The 19721-nt window shown below is 35.3% G+C and overlaps 1 long non-coding RNA gene across 6 annotated transcripts in view; it reads right to left on the bottom strand.

Moving 5' to 3' along the window:
* Positions 1 to 321: 321 nt before the first annotated feature.
* The window catches only part of LOC104149190 (uncharacterized), a 47040-nt gene continuing 27640 nt past the window's right edge, over positions 322 to 19721 (bottom strand). For all 6 annotated transcript variants that reach the window (XR_011138180.1, XR_011138183.1, XR_011138182.1 and 3 more), the window contains one exon: positions 322 to 1285. This is a non-coding gene — a long non-coding RNA (uncharacterized lncRNA). The remainder of the gene's footprint in view (positions 1286 to 19721) is intronic.

The raw sequence follows: 19721 nt of genomic DNA, 5'->3' as shown, positions 1-19721 counted from the left end.
CAGATTTCATCCTTACCATCCAGAGAGTGGGGCAGAATCAGGCCATTTGTGCCATCTGTGTTTGCATGAGTATTTCTGTTTGTGTGGCCAGCTTTGCAGCTATCTATGCATATATGTATATCTCTATCATATACTTGTGTTTGTGTGTGTGCTTATTAATGTTCACTAATGGCTGGACTTGGGGACAGGGCGCTGCAACAGCCTTGCCTCTATTAGGCTAGTGGATTCAGCAGCTGCTAACCTGAACCCAGACAGCAAAACAGCCTTCCCTGTTCTTCCATCATCTTTGAAAAATCTCAGGCGCATATGAAATTCCCAAGAGTGGGCATCTGATTCTTTATTTCATTCGGGCATTGAATTTGAAATTGAAAGCAAATGACTCCTGAAAGGGTGTCTGTCAAATACTCTGAGCTGAAACAAATTTGCACATTTTTTTTAGCACCATGGTACTGACTAACTCTTTGCTAGTGACTTCAGGGTCCCACACTTTTGTTGATCCATCAGATGTTGATATGGATGTTCACATCTCCAGGGAGCACATACCTGTTAGAAGGTTAATCAACCAAGTCCATAGTATCTTGTGGATCAGCTCTTGGAATTGATTCTTGACAGCCATCATAGGGGAAATGAATTTTGATGAAATGCTATGGTGAGAAGAGACAGTGTTTCTTTTGCTTGCTTGATCATGTAATGTTCTTTCCATTTTACTAGGCTGTACAGAAATCTTAGGAATTCTCATATTGGATTTACCCTAAAGCTGAAATTTGACTCCAGGCAACTTGTGCATTCAGGCATAACATTTTGTCTGTCTTAGAATTCAGCATCAATTATTCAAGATTTTTGACTACACTTTCCCTCCCATCCCCTTGCAGATGCTATTTTGTATTTCAGCTCCTTCTTCTGACAGTTCTGAAATTCTCACAGTTTGCTAGGATTTCTTCTGAGGTGTGAATAATTTGCTGTAGGTGTAGCAGAGCTGGAGGTGACCAAACATTTTTGAAAGGCTCATTGTGGATGTTGAGTCCTTGTCAGTCTTGTAGCAAGTTGTCTATAATACTCCAGCCTAACAATTTAACTCAGGATGTATTCTGTTCTGCAAAGGTTTTCTTGCTCTTGTCATCAGCGCATAGTTCACATATCCTGGATTCCTGTGAGTCCAGCAGTCACCACTAAGATGGTTGAGGGGGCAGAGCACAGAGCGTATGAAGAGAGGATGAGAGAACTGAGCTTGTTCAGTCTTAGGAAGAGAAGGCCAAGAGGAGATCTTTCTACTGTCTTCAGTTACCTGAATGGGAGGATATAGAGAAAACAGAGCCAGACTTTTCTCTGAGGTTCACAATGACAAGAGAGGTAAGCTGGAGCATTGAACATTTCAATTAGCTATACGGAGATTTTTTGTTTTCAGCATGAGGGTAGTCAAACACTGGAGACGTCATAACCCCAGAGAGGTTGTGGAATCTATGTCCCTGGAGCTATTCTAAATTTAACTGGACATGGCCCTGAGCAACATGCTATGAACATGGCTCTGCTTTGCCTGGGAATTTAGACTGGATGATCTTCAAGGATGTCTTCCAACCTGAATTGTTGTATGATTCTAGATGTGTTACAATATGCATAGCAGCCCATAGGTGTCCTTCTTAAGATAAGGCATTATCTGGCCTCTTTCATGAGTCACTCATTTCAGGTACATGCATTGATAATAAGTGTTTTCTACTTACCACTGGCATTGTGATCACTCTTACACAATTTGGCTCAGCTTTTGAACTTTGGCATGGGGATATGATATAGTTAGCAATGCCCATAAGATTAGTAGGCTCACGTAGCACTTCTTAATAATTCTTAAGGCTTTAGGCTTGTCCAGCTGGTTTTTTTTTTTTTTTTTTTTTTTTCAGTTCTATTTTTGCTCTACCCTCAAGGCATCAAATCAGCATAGGTGGTAACTACTCTGCCTGTGGTCTCTTACTATAACTGATAGTAGCTCATATCATTTTTTTAACTAAGTCTTCTGGTGAAGATACTACAGAGAAAGGATCACAGCAAAAATTTCCATGGATTCTCTCTCCTCTTGGAACAGGAAAAGAGTATTTCTTATATGTGACATTTCAGAAGAGACTGCACATTTGTAAAATTTACTAGCAATGACATTATACAGGTAAGCTTTTTCAGTCATCAGGCTAAGGAACAGAATAGTATCTTCATTCTGCAACACTATCAGATATAGAACAATGTAAATAAGCTATCTTTTGGGCTTTTTTTTCAAGCTGATGGTTGTTCAAAATGTGGAAATTTGCTCTCCATTTGACTCACTCATCACATAAGAGTGCTTTGTCATAAAGTCGTGCCTAATGGACAAGAATACTGCAGCTTATGGTTGTTTTGTTTCTACAGGCCTACAGAATTCACTGTTTCAGTTTCAGGGATTTCCATATGAACCTATGTTGAAATAATGTAATATTTTTATTGATTTTATCAGAACTATTTCAAAGCCCTTCTTTATGCCATTCATCCTCTATATTAGGCTACATAAAGATATGTGCTTCTTGGAAAAGCCCCCAATCCCATGATGACCAAAGGTTTATGTTTCAGTCAGCTTTGGAAAAATGAACACAACATTTATTACTACACACAGTCTTAACAAACTGGTTATTTAGGAAGAGATTAAATGAAGGAGTTTAAAAGGACCAGTCAATATGAGAAGATAAAAAGGCACATGATGTGAAGATGAGGTTAAATTAGTGTATCAAATGTCGCAAAAATGTAAAACCAACAGACAGTCAGCGCAAGGCATAAAGAAGTTCAGTCAAAAGACAGAAAGACAGAAACAAACAAACAAAATTCTTTAATCTTCCTGAAAACCTTTTCCTTGTCCAATTTCTCCTACCAGCTGGAACTTGTGCCTGACTACCCTTCGTACTTTTTGGTCTAAGTCCACACAAGGAAGGTATTTTAATTTTGGTGCTGCACTACTTATAGAACTAGGAGAATATTTTTTCTTAGTTTTAGAACAGGCAGCTTAGAAAAATAATGATTCATCTTGTGGCCATCTGTAGTTCCTGCTTAGGGTGCCCAGTGCTTCTGTTGGCTGACTCTTTTAAGAACTGCCTCTTTACATTCATTTTCCCCAGAAAATAAGTCCAGGAAGATTCACGGATTGCTAGTATTAGAATATTACATGCTGAATGATTCCTCCTTCATTTTTTACCATGATTGTACTTATAGATACAGTATTACATTTATTGATGCATTCTGAAGTCAATGAATTCAGCTAGTAGTATCACATTCCCTCCTTTGTTATATTTCATTTTTATTTAAAGGCTTATGTGCATCTTCTGTCTCTATGATTTTTAAAAACACATCCACACAAGATCAGAGAAGCTGTTGAAAATTCTAGACGTAAAATAGGGTAAATTACCAATGTGATATCATTGATGCTACCTGTGTGGGAAGGAGTTTGCATCAAATAACTGGTCCAGCTCACAGTTTCACCCGTTCTCCAGGAATCTTGACCTAACTGGATTTTGTTAATCAGTAAGAGTTCATTTTTCAGAACCTGTAAGAGTTCTCAGAGTTCTCTCTCAGTTGCACAGAAATTAGCATAAACATGACAGAATCCACAAAAGTAGATTAAATATATATTACTTTTTTACATGATGCTTATTCTGTGCAGTCTTTCTTGTCCATAAAATACCTAACATAGTATGCAGTAGTCATCTTTATCATCATCAACTGGAAATATTTTTACTTCTTAATACTTGTGTATACTGAGCTATAGAAATGTTAAATAGAGACATTTTCATGCAACGTAATTACAGTTATGAAGCTGTTCAGGCCTATTCTTGTTTTCTTTTTTCTTTTTAGTTCTGGATATATCTTCTTAAGGTGAGCTTGGTTCAAAGTATCCTTTCTAGATGGGCTTTTTGGGGATACATACTCTGTCTACTTCTCTGTGCATTTACACCAAGTGTGACTAGGCCAACTAAAAATATCTGTCTTGACTTAAGCTGTAAGACACCAGTTGGCTTACTTATTCTTAAATGCAAACAGTGAGCTGGGAGCTCTGAGTTGAGAACTATTGTGCAGTCTAGAAGACACCTACATGCTGGGACACAGAAGCAATTAATGTTGATGAGCAATTAAGTTGTAGGAAGCTGTGCAGACTTGTGAGAGTTACCTAAGAGGCTGAGGACATGCCTGATCTCACGCAGAGATGAAGTCCCTTAACTGATGATTTCTTGTCTGCAGGACAGACACCATCTTCTATGTTCTGAATGCTCATCACTGATAGAAAGGAGTCAAAGACTTGCTAACTGCATCATTCCTTTGTATGATGGTAGCATACAGTGGGCAGACCAACTGCACTTTTCCTGTAAAAGCTGTCTTAATAATTCCAAGTTTTATAAGAAGCTAGCTTTTGCTTTGTCAACACCAAAGTCTGCACATAAACTGTATCTAAAATTTTTAAAGGCATACATATATTCTTTGTGAATGCACTTTTAGAAGTTCTAAAACACCTCATATTTTTTAAGTTAAATGATGAAAATGCTAAGTTTGTCCTAACCACTATACCCATTATTATCAAGCAATAATTGTCTGTGAAAGAAAAAGAATCTTAAATTTCTCTTGTCTACCTGCAGATTTTTTTTTAATTTGGTTTCTATCTCAAAAAATAGTTTTCATAAAAATAAAAAAAACTCCAAAAGTTACATACAGTTTGAATATACTTAAATGAAACTATATTTCAAAGAAAATGATTACAATTACAGGGCAGTTAGTTTAAAAATTATGAGAAAGTTCAGATTTTCTTTCCTCATTAGAAGAACCCTATTTCCAATTAGTTAAAACTTAACACAAGAGCACATTTTCCCCCTAAATCTTATCTCATGCTTTTATATTCTCTGTCATCCACTTTCCTCTCCAAATACAAACATGCTTTGTCCACTATTTATTAATTTATTTATACATTTATTTGAAAGTGTGATTCTCAATTGACTTTGAAGAGCTCAAGATCAAGAAGATCAAGAGGTTTTAGGAAACCTCACAGCTCATATACTTTAAGCTTTCAAGTTCTTAGGAGTTTTATTAATTTTTCAGAGTTCCCAATTTTCTTTGATCTCTTTCTGACTCATGTAGTTTTCTGATGCTTTCTAGAAATATTGTATTTTCATATGTTCTTTTGTTGGAAAGAGGCAGTCGATTTAGAGGTTAGTATCACATTTTAAAATCCGTTCTCAAAATCGGTACAGCTTCTGTGTGAACAGCATGTTATTAAATGACTCAGATCCGTTTCTTATGTAGGGTTCACAAGCATCTGTCATAGGGAGAGTGGGTGGGGTGGCCACTAGAATAAAACCACATAATTTGGGGATATATAATCTAGTTTATTTGGTTGGCAGTATGGGTACAGCAGGTGGATAGCAATCACTGCCGTGCAAACACAGCTCACACAAGATATAAATTACATCTTCAGTCCCATCAGTCCAGTCTAAACCAGTTCAGTGCAGATGACCCAGCAGAACAGGACGTTTGCTCTGACCAGGCAACATGCCAGGTCCATGGCAGAAGCTTGGCCTTTATGCGTCGCCGTTCCTCTCCTTGGGCTTCAACTTCTGCACAACTTCTGCACCAATGCCTGTGTCACCTTTTCCCCAAACTCCCTTTTCCTGGGGCAATTATCTTAACTATTTACTGCTTTCTAGATTAGATCATATGCATAAACCTCCAACGACTTTGCTAATCCTGTAGTCCTGGGCCAATCTCTTTACCTTTCTCCATCCTGGGGGCAAATTAGTGGTTATACACCCAGTTTATATCACCTTCCGGGCTACTGCCAAAGTGTACTACCAAAAAACTGTTGTCTTTTATCAAGTGGTACCAGATTAACGTAGTCAGTTCAAACTGGGCTGATGTAGTCAGGTCTCATTTGTTTGAGTTTGGTAGCCAGGTGGGCTACAATCAGTTACAACAGCCAATACTTCAAAAGGAATAACACAAATGCTCAAAAAATGTTCAAAAAGTTCAGAAGGATGTATGGTAATATGCATACCTTTCAGAAAATTTTCAGTTCTCACATACATTCATAGAAACAATGAAAATTTAGGAGTAAAATCCTATGTCTGGTGAAGTGAGAGAGAGGTTTTCTATTGATCTAGCATAGTCCAGAATTTCATCTTAGTCATTTGCATTGAACATCTACCTTAACCTTGAGATTCTGGGATTCCATAGTTCCCTTTCATATTTGTATTTGGAGTAACTTATCCCTGATATTCAGATCTTTATTTACTGGGGACTTTGCTTGCCAGTGCAAGTTTCTGAGTTTGTAGAAAACGACGGAATAAGAAAGCATATGCTTCAAAGCACAAGTGGGTAGCTTGAATTTCTGTCTATTGTTCTGTAAGTGGATAAGAAGTCAGAAATTAGCAAATTTAGAGGATCACAGCCAAAGACGTCTCTACCTCTGAGGTTCAATGCATGCAAGCTACTCATGCAGACAAATCCTCACCTTGTGAAGAAAGCAAATTTTGCGAGGTACTTTACAGTCAAGACAGGTCAATTAAGCCACAATTAGCTCTAATTAGCAATCCCACAGGCTATTAAAGTTGTTTACCTTCTGTTGAGATATACACAGAAAGGTACATAATTCTTTCCCACTTGTGAAAACATCAAATAAAAGTATTTCCTATCTGAACCTTAAAACTAATTATAAATGAGGACAAGCACAGCAGCGATATCAACAGAATTTAGGAAACCGTTTGTATTGCTAATTGCAGCATTATATCTGGCTAAGGGAGTATATAACACTATTTCTGCTATTTTCTAAATAAAGGGTAGCAACCGCTTTTTATAAAATTTCACAAGGACAGAGAAATGGACTGAGAGACTTCTGCAACTCGCATCAGATCTATAGTTATATCAATTCTTATTTCAATATCTGAGCAAAGATGTTGAATAGTAATGATTGTTCTTATTTAAGTACATAAATTACTGGTTTGTTTTCTAAAGGAAGAGAGTCTAGCATAGACCAACTACTTGATCTTTTTTTTGAACTTGCATACAACAGAGAACTCAAATAAGAAATGAAGGGCCCAGGGAAATCCATACTCTTTACTTATAATTATATTGTCTAGAGAAAGAGAAGAAAGATCCAGGGAAAACAATGTGTATTTTGCAACTTAGAAGCCACTCTGCATTACTAGGATCTAACGTAATGAAAACCAAGGAGGGGGGCATTAAATTCTTCACTGAATCAGGAAGATCTTATTGCACTAATGTATGTTTTAGGTGAATATGATTTCTTATCCCATGTGATTCAACTTGTCCAGCCAAGGGCAAAGGGAGTCCAACAAGGCTGTAGCGCAGAACAAGGTTTTTACCCTTAAATGAGTTAGCATGCTATAAAATATTTGTTTCAATTTATCTGACCTGCTAAACAGGCTTTGAAGTTGGTGGCAAGAAATGAAAGTGTTAATAAGGATTTTAAAGATATTTATTAAGCCATCCAACCACTTAAGAAATGGTTTAAAGTTTTTCATGTATATTTATGGTCACCTATTCCATAGTTATGATAACATTAGATTCAGCAGAAACTTTCTTGTTTATGATAATTATTTTAATCCAAATTGATATATCAAAAATTGCTAGAAATTCATTATTGCTGAAATGGGAAACTGCAATTTTGATGAAGTTTGTTATTTGTCTTTCATTATTCAAATAAAGTAAAACAAAATGGTTGTTTTTTCATTATATATTGCTCCTGAAGAATGAAAAAAGGGAACAATATCTCCAGTTATATAGAAGTTATTTGTTAAGAAATTGGGTTTTTTTATTTGAGAAATAAGTATATATAAATTAATTTGTCAATATTTAGATAATCCTGATGTGCATGTAGAAAATAATATTGAAGACACTGAATTTCTTTTCATTCTTTCCATAACAATATATTGTCTGGTTTGGTACTTCTTAACAGATTTCCTAGACTTCATCTATTATGATTTATGACTGATTATTTCTTTTTAATTAATGGAATACAATCTGAAGGATTCTAATCTCTTATGTCCCTGATAGAAATGAGATTATCATACTCGTTTCCCACATTGTAGATTAACCTGCCTCTCTAAATGTATGATCACCAGAAAACAGCAATCACATTAGTGCACTTCATTCAGCTTTTAACTCACCCTCTCTCACGCTGCACAGGAGAAAAGATGTATTTTATAATGAGGCCACAAGATTAACAGATATGAGCTGTAGTGGATCAAGGAGGAGAACAAATTTCCTGGATCAAGCTGATTTAGAACTAACAGCCTGACAGCTGATTACATGGAGGAAGTTCTAGCTCAAGAATTTCTAGCTATCACAGTTCAGGCAATATGGAACAAGAAAAGCAGCAGCCTAGTCAAAACAGTTTAGGCTTTTGAAAGTGAATCCTTACTGGATTAAATCTACACAGAGGCTCACAGAAAGCCAATAAAACTCAAAGGTGTCCACTGCTGGCATAGCAGTGTAAATCTCCATTCAAACTGCTGACTGAAGCTGAATGCAACATTATTATTTTGTTCTGTATGCACTTCACTTTAGATTTTGTATTAGTGAAAACTGAAGAGCTCAAAAACTCATCTCACTGCATTAGATTTTCCAAGTTGTTATCAAAACCACCATGTTTTGTCCTCTTGTCTTCTCAAGCAAGATTTTTGGGGTATGGTCAGTAAAAACATTAAAGAGATTATATTAGGAAGAAAGTAGGGATGGAAAAGCTTTGCACTGTGTTTTATTTCATAATTTCTCTGGAAATCTTTGTATTAAAGGTTGTATGATTCATGAAATCAAGCTGAATTACACAGAATCTTTTCTCGCTCATTTCAAAGCACTATTTTTAAAGATTTTGTAAAAAGCACTTATTGGACACTAATCAAAGCTTCCATAATAAAAGCAAGGAACTAATCCTCGTGCTCTTTTCATGATTCTGAGGGAAATAAAGCATTGAGGGAAATAAGGCATTGTCATAGGAAAATGACATTCAAATTTCATAAATGTTGAATTCTCCCTTAATTCTCAAATCTGCAAATTAAAATGCATCTATATCTAGCAAAACAAATTCCCCATCATTACAACAAATCCGAGCAGAGAATAAAAGATTTTTTTTTAAATCAAAATAAAATGGAAATTTCCTTTTGAAAAGGAAATGAAAAGACAAAGGAAAAGCCCCAGAGTTCTTACCCTTATTTTCTTATTTTCAAAACTAGTTTTCATCCTTTTGCCCCCATCCACTTATTTCAATAGTGACTGTCATTTTGAGATTAATTTTGGCTACTAATATACATACTTTGCTATATACACTCTCAGTGAGGTCAACTATGAATTAAAATCTTATATCAAATTAGAAAATGTTGATATACATAACATAATTAGAACTGCTATCTATGTGCTGCAGTCTAATTTTGAATATTAAATATATGACTTATTAGCCATTTTGAATATTAAATATATGACTTATTAGCCAACTACAGAACGAGCTGTTGAGGTAACTTTTCTTTATATCTTTCAAGATATAATAATAAAATAATAATATAAAACAACTGATATTAATTTAAAACATTCACAAGCTTCAGCTGAACTATTTTACAACTCAGTTGAAAAGTTGGTTAATCTAACAAAAAAACCTTACTGATTATGAGAGTAAAGAAAAGTGGGATGCTAGGAGGGAAAAGCAATTGCTGGTGAAATTGCAAGATTTTCATCAAAGCTCAATCTTGAGGGCAAAAGGTTGGGTGGGGGGGGGAGTTATGGGAGTCATTAAAATAATTAAAACCGAACACTGCCTCAAAAGTATTATTTATTTTGTCATATTGGCCTAGAATTGAAAAAAAAAAAAAAAAAGAAAAGGTCCATATAATTTTAAGCATTATCCTGTTCACTAAATAGAACACAAGTAAGTAGATATAAATACAGATTTAAAATATAATTACATACATATATATATAAAGATCATCACATTTCAGCCTAGTATGATGGCTGAGGTGCTAAATTCTGAAAAGGGGGATGTAACTTAAACACTGAAAGACTGTGAACTCAGGGGGTGCTACTGAGTCTAGTTACTGCGTAATAACTTGCAAATGAGATACTGGAGTTAGCGTTTCTGTTTCTTTTTACTGTCAGTTTTGCATGATTTACCTCAAGGGATGATTACTTGTATTACATTATAATTCCACTACAGAGTTTGCACAGTACCATTGCAATTTCAGTATACAAAAATAGCCAGTTAAATTCATTACTGTTACCTTTACAGTAGATAAATTATTACTGCTTAAAGTTTCCATTTATTTAATAAACTTCAGGAATATTAGGATTTTTTTCTTCTTTTTATTTGCTACCATGACATTTTTCTACCACAGTAAAAAACGGTGTGCAATAAGTCTTCTAAACAGAAGCTATTGCTTTCATAAAACACTACCAAGATTTACTTTCCTTCCTTGCACTCAGGAGATTCCTTCATTCTTCAGCTGATACATTTATAATTTCAGTTATAGTGTAATGATAGGTAAATCCATGGATTTTAGCCACAGATAAGCAAATCTATTTCTCCTGTCCACTTAATATAATGTAGTTTTGAATTCCTAGAATAGAAAAATTCTGTTGGTGCTTCTAAAAAAAGTAAAAATTATGAATTGATTTAAAGAACTCACTTAAATCCTCTAGTGCAACTCAAAGGAGAAGCGAAGTCAAGGAATGCCGTATTTATATGTCCTTAATGCTAGGAATGCTTTTTTTAGCTATGCTTTTTGGCTAGGTTTAATGAAATACTACAGTGGAAACTAGGAAGAATAGGATTATATTCAATGAATAGTTAGTCATTTAACAGCTGTTCTAGTTGCCTAAAATTAGGCTGAAGCATAAATACTTTGTAGATCTGTACTTCTGTCCACACTCTGTCAAAGATGGATTCACTACCTATGTTGCAGAAGGAAACAGGAAGATTGTCACCTCAGTGCCTCCATGTGTTGTCGGGACATTTGGAATTTTTCGGCCTTATGGATCCTGTGGTGGTAATAACTGTGCAGCTCCAAAACCTGACGCCAGACTCTGCCCTATATGGGTATTTTATGGGGTTTTTGTTCAAGTCTGGAATGCTGCTGCGCTTCCTAGATTTGATGTCATGAAGAATATTTAATCCATTCTGCTCCTAACAGTTTTTCTTCATAGTATTTTTGGTATCTTGAAGCAGGAAATATACAAAAATCATATGACAACATCATTTTAGATTGTCCTCCACCCATTTTTTTCCAGATACAAAAGATTCCATCCAGTTTTCTCCTATTAATCTGTTCACCCCAAATGAATAAAATGTCCTGAAGTGTCTTCCCAATACTATGCATAATAAATATTGCTACAGCATGTGTTAAATGTTCGAGGAAAGGAATCATTATTTATTTGAATATCATCTATGCACTTAAAAAATGTTCCAGTAATCTCCTGAGTCAAATGTCTGCAAGAAGTAGAAAATCATTTTTTTTCTACAAGATGGATGGAAATGATAACTTTAAAAACTCCTCTGTCTACTGTAATAAATTGTTTTTCTTGCATTTAAACTAATCTTTAATTACTGAGTAGCCTTTGGGAGCAAAGAGCACTTAATCATTTTAATGAGAATCGCACAAAAATGAATTTGTGAAAAAATATTTATCTAGTGCTCCATGTAAGTCTGAAAAATATGAAGATATGGGGCTTAGAAATGCTTTGGATAGACTATCACTGACTGCAGTATGTAATAAACAAGTGAGCTTTAAAATATAACTATCTTTCTTCTGGCGGAACAGTGATATTTAGTATGCATTAAAATATACCTTAATTAGTTCTTTCACACCTTTTCAGTTCTTACACCTTAAAATTTGTGGTTCATGTCTAAAATTTCCTTAGTTGCGTCTATGAAGTTTATCTATCAAGTTTATTTTCCTGTAACAGGAGATTATTATTAAGCATCAGTTTCTTTACAAGCAATTTTTTTAGGCTATCTCTCCCCTTTACCCAAAATGCCAGTTTTTGCAAGTGACTGAACTGAGCTTCGATTCTTGCACAAAATGATATATCTTCAGTGTCCTTTAACTGTTATTATTGGATGGGTTGGTGGCAGAAGATAATCCTCCCCTTTTACTAATATGAATTGTAGATGATAAGAAAATTCCTCCTTAGAGAATTTCTTTCAAAATTGCTTTGAGTTCATTCATTACATAGAGTCATTCTTCAGAAGATGTGTATGACAGCCGATCCAAAAAATCTCCCAATTTCTTCTTATTTCATTTCAGTAATACTATATTCAGAAAAGGGCAATGACTATTTCAGTTGACTCTGATTAGATTTCAGATCTTAATTATAGCCTGCTGTACATATCACTCTGTCTCTTAGACAAATAAGGCATCTTTATGCTGCTATTTTGAAAACCTATTACCAATATATTTGTTCCTATTTACTAATATAACAGTTACTGTGACCACCTTTCTGAATTTCTAAGTTATAATTTATCTAGTGTTTATAATCGGAAGCATGCATGCCATCTGGATGTTTTCATGTCATCCTTGAAGCTGAATCAATGTCATTTGCTTAGAACAGTTGCCTCAGCATACTGACAATACTTCACAGATCACTTGAAATATGAATGGTAGAAGTGTAGGAAATGACAGCTTTGCATCATGTTGCTCAGCTGCTCTAGACTTTCAAGCACATCCTGTGTGATTTGTGGTTCACATTTTTTTTTTTTAGGTAGAAATAAAATATTTTACTAAATCTAAAGGGAATATTTGTTGCAAAAGTGTCGTATGAAAAGAAAAGAGAAATAAAGTTGCTTGCTATTACAACCCTTTTTTAGGCAAAACTTTTGATCATAATGGAAGTTTGCCTAAGTGGCTTTAATAACCTACTTGTTTCTTTATGATAATTCTTTGCAAAAAGTCTTAGATCCTGAATGTAATATTAAACATACCTATTGCAAATGAATAACTGACACTTCCCAAAATATCTCTAGAAGTATTCACAGCCACTGAAAATATAAATAGTGATATGCAAAGTGAAATCTTTTTGATGAATATTTATATATGTATGATAGGTTAATATTTTAAAATGTAGCAGAGAAAAGGAAGAAATTATTTGCCCCTTTTTCTCCCTTTTTTCCTGGATTCTCACACTGAATCTACAAATTATTCGTGGAATATTCAAAGAACTCAAGGTTTTTTACTAGACCAGCCACTTAGCAGGAAGCACAGTACTTTGAAAGTAATCATTGAATCTCGGCTCTAATTAACAGGCCAATAAGCTAATCCGTTGGTCTCCATCTGTGAATGTCGTATCACTGGTTTGCCTTTGTGAGGTGTAGAGGGTATTTGAAGAATTAATCATCTGGAGTACTGCATTTGTCTATTAATGATAGTATCACATTTTGATGAGGTTACAGAATTTTTGTACTAGCAGAAATTGCTGATAAGTGAGATAATTCTAGAGTTTCATTTAGGGAAGTGGCACTCAACATTTAACAGCTAAGGAACATGGGTCCACTTAGGTACGCTAGCAGAGGTTTCTCCTGGATCCTCTCATACTTCTAAGTTGATATATCCAGACTATTCCTTTTACTTTTCTCTGCTCTCCACCTATTCATGATATATTCCTCAGCAAAACCACTCTTTCAGATGTTTAATAGCAGAGATGCTGCCCATATTGCAAGAGAGGGGAGTTTTTGGGTTTTTTTTCCTCCTCCGCAGAGGTCTCATAAGCCACTACCAAAAATGAAATGGTAACTTTTTCATTTTCTTTTTTTTTTTTTTTCTGTGTTAACCTTTATCCAGTCCCTAAAACTTTGTTATGAACATAAAACCGTTTCCTGAGGGAAGCTACCTTTGGTCTACTAAGCAGTGATCTATTTGTGGTTGTCTTGTCTTCTCTCGCAAATTGTTGTTAATTGTAGTTATTCCTTTATTCAGCCATGTCATACATGCCTACTAGTCTCTGGTCCCCTCTCAAACTTTTTTGCTTGTTTGCAAACCTAACAGAAATTCACACTTCCAACATAATTATTGTCTATCACATTCATAGCTCTTCTCAAGTCATCTGACCACAAGTTTTGCCTTTAGGTGATGTCCAGCTTTAATTCAGTCTGTTTTGAGGATAGTACTGCTTCTACTGTTCTACGTCTCTCCAGTACCCTATTTTTAACAAGAAAAAGGAGCAGTGTGTCATATCTGAAGTGATTCTTGAATTCTCCTAAGGGAACATTTTGATTACGCAACATTCCCATGCAGACCTCACAAACAACTGTACAACACTGGGATGTGTCATATTAACAGATTTCTCAACAGAAGCCAGGATCTCATGGGCTAGGAAAGCCTCTTCTGTGTCTATTAAGATCCACAGAAAAATATTTCCACACAGCTAAAGTTGTATAGCATCAACTGTATCCACAATAATGCTCTAGAGAGATAGTCTTTTGTGTGATTACTGGGTCACAAAACTTCACGTAGGAAGGGTGACCAAGGAGAATAATCGAAATAAGGTCTAGGTAAATTTACTACTCTCTTCCCAAATATCTCTGCTCCTTTCCCTACGTCACTGGGTACTCAGGAAGATGCTGTACAAATTGACAAATGATACTGTCTCATAAATTTCTTCCAAGGCACGTATCTAAATACACACTGCTCAAAAAAGCTTCTAACAAGTCTTCTGTGCAGTTACGCTAGCTGCTAGAGCTGGTACAGAGAAATGCCTTTGGCTCCAGACTGTGTCGACTTCTTTTTCATTTCCTGTTGCAGAGCAGGAATGAGCAGGAAGTCAAGAAGAAGATGGATGTAGCCAGAACTAACTCAAGCTATTAGTAGCCAGTTCTGTCTTGAAATTGCAAGATAATCTAATTGCAATGTACTGTCATGTCAGAAGTATTCTCAGACCTATTTTTAAATGTGAATGTAAGGATCTGGGGGAGGAACTGTCAAATGCGCTAAGGTTTCTACTCCACTATTGCCAACTATATTATATTGATCTAGAGAAAGTGTATATAAACAGTGTATACACATGCGCACACACCCTATACTATATGAATACACTGTATATTACTGGCTATCATATACATAGGAGTTATACCAGTTCTGTAGGCTTTGTTTAAGATACAAGATTAAATGCTGTGCTGCTTAAAAGGAGAAGGCCCCTATACCTCTTAACGTTTTGGCAACCAATGAGTGCTACTCTAATCTTACCTTTGTTTCTTCATTACTGCTTAAATAAGAGAGTTTAAAACAATCACTTGTTCTTCTCCCTTTTCTTTTTTATCAAAGAGTAACTGAAGTTTATTGATACAATGCCAAGGAAATTGTCAGCTGCTTACTAGCCCATCACTTGAGAGAGTGTGTAACAATTTTAAAGTGATTATTTTGATTTCTTTTTTAATCACAGGCAAATTTCTTGATCTTTTATCTCCTCTGGGGCCTTTCTGGTGACCCTCAGGCCTCAAATATAATTATTTCTTTTTCTCTCTTGCTCTCTCTTTTCTATAGGTCAAAGTGCCTGAAATAGTGTGCAGTGGTATAGCAGCCCAACAGAATTATTCTTAAGAGGACAACATTGTGTACATATGTTGTATGCCCCAAGATGTAGCAAGAGCATGTAGGGATGTCTGAGAAAGCAAAGCCTGTCAGAAGAGTGCTAGAGAGCTGTGGAGGGTAAAGGAATCATCTAACAGTTCAGTGATCACATTACAGAAAATATAATTGTTCTACCTTTTTAAAATATATGTTGTAACATTTAGGCTTATCACATATATTTTTTGAAGGGTGTGAATAAAGAGGAAATGCGATAATGCAAAAAAATCAATACTTTTCACCATTAAACACCTTTCTGGAAACCAATCCTACTCTCTTTTCAGAGGTAGCACTCTCACAGTACTCTGTTTTATGCACTCTTCTGTAGATAAATTGACAAAAGAGAGGAGCTATTTCAAAGATATACAGATGTCAGTCTTTCAATGGCATCGAGAGAGAGAAGGTTGTATACTTAGTGACCTTTAAAAATTTGGTTCATTGTTCTGTACATTCAGATTACCATTTTGTACAAACATCAGACTTTATTAAAAAGTATGTGTTTACATTTTTTAATGCTACTTGACATCAGAAATCTCAAGCTTTGATGACTTAAAATAAGTAAAAGTAAGTATAATTGTCAAACTGGCTAACTGGTTATTATTAAGATAGTATTAAATTTTCACTGGAAATCACCAGAGTATAGGTACTGTAAATAGGATGGCTGCAAAGTGGAGGCATGCCAGCTTAGACCACTTAAGACTTTGACTCATGTTGAAATCTGCACTTCTGTTGCTCTCCTGTTTAAGAAGAGTATCATGGGTCCCTACTGATCCTGTAATCACTGAGCTATGGTGTGCTGAACAATTTTGAGACACTTGTATTTGAGGATACAACACTATCTTAAGCTGATGTTACTAAAAGCTGAGCTATTGTCAAAATGAAATTGTAAACTGTGGGTGTTCATGCTGTTCTTTCCTACCCAGCATGGATTTCAGTAAAATGTAGTGGAGGGTCTTAACCGTTCTACAGCGCTGAGGAATTGATGACATTTGTGCAGACACGAGAATCAGAGAGAGAGACTGTAAATATCGTCCAATAGCAAAGGTGATTTTGATTGAACTTTACAAATTAAATATTATTTCCTTTGTTAAGTTCAGTGCATGAAGGGAAGAAAGAAAACCAATATTTTTATTTAATTTTAACTGCTCTGTACCTTGGACTGAGTAATGTCATTGAATTAATCTCTCTTAAAGGGAGACTTATGATAGGATATTATACCCTTATTAGGAAACAACATGAATCCCTTTCAAACTTTAGATCTTTGCTCTTTCTTAGCATCATTCTCTTTCCTTGTTTGTTCCTTTGCTTTGCTGAGAACACTTATGCATTTATAATCCATTTCTTTTTTATTTTGTCCTTGCTAAATTTTCTTATGACTCTGTATTTTGGGGATTTAGATTGGATCATTGGACCACTGGACCAAAGACAAAAACATCATTCAAGAAGTCTTTTAAATAGACCTGTAAATTCATGCTCACTTGTGTTAAAAACACCTTTTCTTTTGGCAGCTTCTGAAAATCTAAGAGGTCTAACAGATATGCTGTTTTTTTCCAAGCTCTGCTTTTCCACAGTTTAATATTTTAGATTCATTAGTCAACAGCAATGGTCATCCCCTCTCAGGTTCTTCTTTCCTGCTTTTTTTTTTTAATTCCAGACATCATAATCCAGGTTCATTGCACATTTTATGCTAGATAAATTACTAAATATATCTAAACTATATTTTCAATAAACTAAATTGTATTACTAAATTAGATTTACAAGTATTAAATTATGTTTAAAAACATACTAAGTTACTTAATTATATTTACAGTATGTACCAAAATCAAAATCCATAGCCTGAGCCTTAAATAAATATTATCCCAGTATATTCATTAATCTTCTTATTCTCTGTCTTTTGCTCTTGTACATGGCATATGCTTGAGGCAGAAGCTTTACACTCTTGATTTTAGATTAGGTATCATGTAATGATATTAAACAAACAATAAGAGTCCTATAATATGCCTACTGATTTATCCCTTATGCTATTCTCTGCTCTGTTCTTTCTTGTGGCTCCAGCCTTGCTGCTACTTATTGCACCAGTATCTCTAGGCAGCACCGTGATATGTCATTTATTTAAGAATTTTAATAGACTGATCCCATTGGAATTCTCAAAAAATATATTATAAAATTCTGTAATAAGATGTGGTTACAGTGCTGCTGATAGCACAGCTGCAATGCAGCCAGGGAATTGGGAAAAAACTCTTCATAGCTGACTTGAAAACCAAGAGTCTCCATGCAGACTGACTTCAGTAAAAATCCTCCCAGGTTTGCATCATGGAAGAAGAGGGCCTCTGCACTCTTTCATGAGGAAAGTCCAATAGCCTGGCTAGTGAGGAGTCTATGAAGAGATTTTTGTGGAAATTTTTTTTCTTTAAAGCACCAGTACCAGCATTCTTCAATGGGGAGGAGGGGTGCATTTTATAGACCAATGAGCAGCATCTTGCTACTCTGGTAACTACTCTTACACTCAGTGCTACAAATCTAATTTTGTGACTAATTCCACCAAAACTGCAAATTAGCCTCATGACAGACAAAATCACATGCAGACACTTGCAGTAGCTTATACAACAAAAAGGAGAAGTGATTTTTGGGGAGAGACGATCTTTTTCATTGTCTGTTTCATTATGAGAGCATGATTGTTTATACTTCGAATAATATGTCAAGGATGCATCTCTGATGTGAATAGGAGGTGGGGGGAGAGCTGATGTTCCTTTTGCTCCATGTTATGTCACCTGCCTCCCTTTTCCAATGAACAATTTTAGATAGCAGCAGACTAACAACCCAGGAATTTCACCGAGGAGAGGAATTTCCTCTCCATTTATTTCTTGTCTCTGACTTTTGGCCATATGAAAAATCTCTCACATGAGGTGTGATTCATTTGCCTTAAAACAGGTGATGCACTCTAGGATAGTCCTTCCTATCCAGATAAGCAAGGGTGTCCTATATGTCAGGTCTCATATACATGTTCCCTGTAGTTGTCTCAGATGCCTTATGGCCTTTCAAACATTTAAGTAATCGAACTGCATCCATAAAAACAAGACATGAACAAGCAGCTGAGTTGCTGCACTGGGAACATGAGCAGCAGCATTGCTGCAGCAGAAAAGCAGAGCATGTGTGAAGGCTACAATCCCTCTTCTCGCTTCTCCTCTTCTTCCCAGTAAATGGTTCTTGATTCCAGGATAACTAGGTCTTCATAATATTAACAAATAGATATATTTATTTTTGGATATTAAGCATGCCTAAACACTACAAAATAGTAAACAAAAAAATCTGCTAAAATTGTGCACATGTCTTGATTTCACAGGTGGCGTTGAAATATGGGCTCTATTCTAAAACCTGAGAGGAAGTAAATGGTAGGCACAGGTGACTATGAAGCAATCAGTGTTTGGCATATGATAACTGCAAAGAGAGAGCATAAAGAGCTCAGATTAGGCATGAGGCCAACATGTAGGATGTAATTAAAAAATAGTGAAATTAGTTGGCATCCTATCTGGCATGTGAAAATGTCTGATAGGCTGCATTAAAACAAAAGGGTTTAAGAGAGTACTCATTTATAATTATACAAAAGATGTTATCTTGTTTCAGAAGAGGCTTATTATGTTGACTAAAGATAGATGAATGTTTTGACACTTATATTATATGTGACAATAAGAAGTTAAATAAGAAAAATTACAATTAAAGCTTGGGAAATTGTGCATTTAAAAAATAAATGAGTTAATTCTAACTATGTTTGCCACCTTTTTGTTTCACTTGCTGTAAGTATTCCAGTAAAGGAACTTCACTAGCAATATAGCTCACAAAAAGTAAATGCTGATCTTGGATAGTCAAAGATTGATTAGAATAGAACGTAGAGTTGCACATAAATTCAACAACTGTATGACATTCAGACTGTAACTCATCTGCTGCTGATTGGTTAGCTAAGTTAGGAAATCAAGGAACACAGGCTGTATTACGTGGTTTGTGTAACTTGTTGCAAATTTTAAGTATCATCAATGAACTGTTGAGAAGTTTGGCTAAAAATAATCAGTAAAGATGTTTCCTCAGATTAAATTTAAGATTCAAATGTCTGCAAGT

Source organism: Struthio camelus, chromosome 1 (assembly GCF_040807025.1).
Source record: "Struthio camelus isolate bStrCam1 chromosome 1, bStrCam1.hap1, whole genome shotgun sequence".
Classification (NCBI taxonomy): domain Eukaryota; kingdom Metazoa; phylum Chordata; class Aves; order Struthioniformes; family Struthionidae; genus Struthio; species Struthio camelus.
Note: the sequence above shows the minus strand (reverse complement) of the source record. Positions and strands in the feature narration are given on the sequence as shown.